This window comes from Protomyctophum parallelum (assembly GCF_964188405.1).
Source record: "Protomyctophum parallelum genome assembly, chromosome: 9".
NCBI classification, from domain to species: domain Eukaryota; kingdom Metazoa; phylum Chordata; class Actinopteri; order Myctophiformes; family Myctophidae; genus Protomyctophum; species Protomyctophum parallelum.
In genome coordinates this window covers 51,858,898-51,862,512 of record NC_139706.1, presented here as the reverse complement: position 1 = coordinate 51,862,512, position 3,615 = coordinate 51,858,898, and the positions used below count along the sequence as shown (strand labels likewise).

The 3,615-nt window shown below is 40.4% G+C and overlaps 1 protein-coding gene across 1 annotated transcript in view; it reads right to left on the bottom strand.

The window, feature by feature from the left end:
- arhgef17 (Rho guanine nucleotide exchange factor (GEF) 17) overlaps positions 1 to 3,615 on the bottom strand; it is an 81,300-nt gene that overhangs the window by 38,358 nt on the left and 39,327 nt on the right. The window lies entirely within an intron of this gene.

The following is a 3,615-nucleotide window of genomic DNA, read 5'->3' as shown; positions in this document are numbered from 1 at the left end:
GTACCAACAAACATCATGTTATCTCTCCTAATGGTACCAACAAAGATCATGTTATCTCTCCTAATGGTACCGACATGTTATCTCTCCTAATGGTACCAACAAACACCTTGTTATCTCTCCTAATGGTACCAACACCATGTTATCTCTCCTAATGGTACCAACACCATGTTATCTCTCCTAATGGTACCAACATCATGTTATCTCTCCTAATGGTACCAACATCATGTTATCTCCTAATGGTACCAACACCATGTTATCTCTCCTAATGGTACCAACATCATGTTATCTCTCCTAATGGTACCAACATCATGTTGTCTCTCCTAATGGTACCAACACCATGTTATCTCTCCTAATGGTACCAAACATCCATGTTATCTCTCCTAATGGTACAACATCATGCTATCTCTCCTAATGGTACCAACACCATGTTATCTCTCCTAATGGTACCAAACATCATGTTATCTCTCCTAATGGTACCAACATCATGTTATCTCTCCTAATGGTACCAACATCATGTTATCTCTCCTAATGGTACCAACATCATGTTATCTCTCCTAATGGTACCAACATCATGTTATCTCTCCTAATGGTACCAACATCATGTTATCTCTCCTAATGGTACCAACACCATGTTATCTCTCCTAATGGTACCAACATCAATGTTATCTCTCCTAATGGTACCAACATCATGTTATCTCTCCTAATGGTACCAACACCATGTATCTCTCCTAATGGTACCAACATCATGTTATCTCTCCTAATGGTACCAACATCATGTTATCTCTCCTAATGGTACCAACATCATGTTATCTCTCCTAATGGTACCAACATCATGTTATCTCTCCTAATGGTACCAACACCATGTTATCTCCCTAATGGTACCAACATCATGTTATCTCTCCTAATGGTACCACATCATGTTATCTCTCCTAATGGTACCAACACCATGTTATCTCTCCTAATGGTACCAACATCATGTTATCTCTCCTAATGGTACCAACATCATGTTGTCTCTCCTAATGGTACCAACACCATGTTATCTCTCCTAATGGTACCAACACATGTTATCTCTCCCTAATGGTACCAACATCATGCTATCTCTCCTAATGGTACCAACACCATGTTATCTCTCCTAATGGTACCAACATCATGTTATCTCTCCTAATGGTACCAACATCATGTTATCTCTCCTAATGGTACCAACATCATGTTATCTCTCCTAATGGTACCAACATCATGTTATCTCTCCTAATGGTACCAACATCATGTTATCTCTCCTAATGGTACCAACATCATGTTATCTCTCCTAATGGTACCAACACCATGTTATCTCTCCTAATGGTACCAACATCATGTTATCTCTCCTAATGGTACCAACATCATGTTATCTCTCCTAATGGTACCAACACCATGTTATCTCTCCTAATGGTACCAACATCATGTTATCTCTCCTAATGGTACCAACATCATGTTATCTCTCCTAATGGTACCAACATCATGTTATCTCTCCTAATGGTACCAACACCATGTTATCTCTCCTAATGGTACCAACACCATGTTATCTCTCCTAATGGTACAACATCATGTTATCTCTCCTAATGGTACCAACACCATGTTATCTCTCCTAATGGTACCACACCATGTTATCTCTCCTAATGGTACCAACACCATGTTATCACTCCTAATGGTACAAATCTAATGGCTATGCATGCTCCGCCCCATTCAGAACTGATAAAGACTGCAACCGATATGTGAGCGGTGGCATAGTATAGTATAGTATAGTATAGTATAGTATAGTATAGTATAGTATAGTATAGTATAGTATAGTATAGTATAGTATAGTATAGTATAGTATACGTATAGTATAGTATAGTATAGTATAGTATAGTATAGGCTTGGGCAATATATCGATATTACCATTTACCGCAATATTTTAAATCAATATCTGTAATATCGTAGAGTATATAAATAATATTGAATACCGATAATACCCAATATCGTAATTTTACCGTCATGTAAATATGGATTTTCTTTTAAATAAAAATCTACATTACTGTATGTGTGTGTCTGTGTGATGAATTTACAAGTATTTCATTTACGATGATTTACGATACGAGGCGACAGCAGCGTTGTCGGACCGCCTCCGCCCAGAAAGCAAACAAAACATGGCGCCGGTGAGAGTAACGAGTCCTAGCAAGTTGGTTTGTAAAAAAAAACCTCTGGAAATACTGCTGTTTGGCAGCATTTCGGGTTCCAGCCAAATTAAAAAGGTAATCGATAATACCGATAATTGCGATATTATTCACGGCATCAATACCGATATCAAAAAATCAATATCGCCCAAGCCTACTATAGTATAGTATAGTTTATAATGTATAGTTTCATTATATAGATATTCCACACATGATAACTACTTGTTATGTATGTGATGTGTTGTCATGCTTTTTGTTCTTGCTTAATGTAAATCGCTCTGGATTAAAACTCTTTCAGCGCCACCTGGTGGTCACCAGCTCTGAGTGCCAATTCTCCCATTATAAAGAAAGAAAGAATTTGTAATTTCTATTATGCATGTAATGTGCATGATGTCATCACCTGTACACCAGATTAGAGGGATTTTCAAAGAATTAAGAATATCTTTTTTTTAATTCCCAAGGGAGAGACATCTTGACGCCTGTGGCATCCATTACTTAATAGGCGTGTCTGATAAATGAATACATTGTAAATTGTTGGACAAAACATCATAACACGACGACAACAACATATTCTTTAGTTTTGGGTCCGAGAGGCTAAATTTCATCATAATATGATGACATTGATGACGCACCACACACACACACACACACACACACACACACACACACACACACACACACACACACACACACACACACACACACACACACACAAATATGTTCTTTGCTCCCTTCTCTGCCCATTTCTCATGCCATCTCATGCCCCCCCCCCCCCCCCCCCCCCTCTCTCTCGTCATTTTTCCATTCCCACTGCCTTTCCCTCTCTTCTGTCACTCAGAGAGTGAGTGCGGCGCGGTGCATGCGTGCGTGCGTGTGTGTGTACATGCGTGCGTGCGTGCGTGTGTGTGTGTGCGTGCTGTGCGCATGTGTGGGGGGGGTGGGGGGTAAAGAAAAGTTTGTTTTTCCAGAGGACAATATTCCCAGGGCTTTACCATTCCTGTGTATTAATAGAAGCACACACACACACACACACACACACACACACACACACACACACACACACACACACACACACACACACACACACACACACACACACGGATGCATTAATTATGTATGATATAGTCCAGTATAGAGGTCATCTCTCTGTTTGACCTTTACGCTGCTTTGATTGACACCTTTGAAGACCCCCCCCCCTCCCCATCCCCCACTATCTGACCATAGAGTTATATATAAACTAGGCCCGCCCCCTGGTTCTACACTCAAATACCTCCCCCCGCTATCTGACACATGAAGGGATGGTGCTACACTCAAATACCTCCCCCTGCTATCTGACCACATGAAGGGATGGTGCTACACTCAAATACCTCCCCCTGCTATCTGACACATGAAGGGGATGGTGTTACACTCAAATACCTAACCC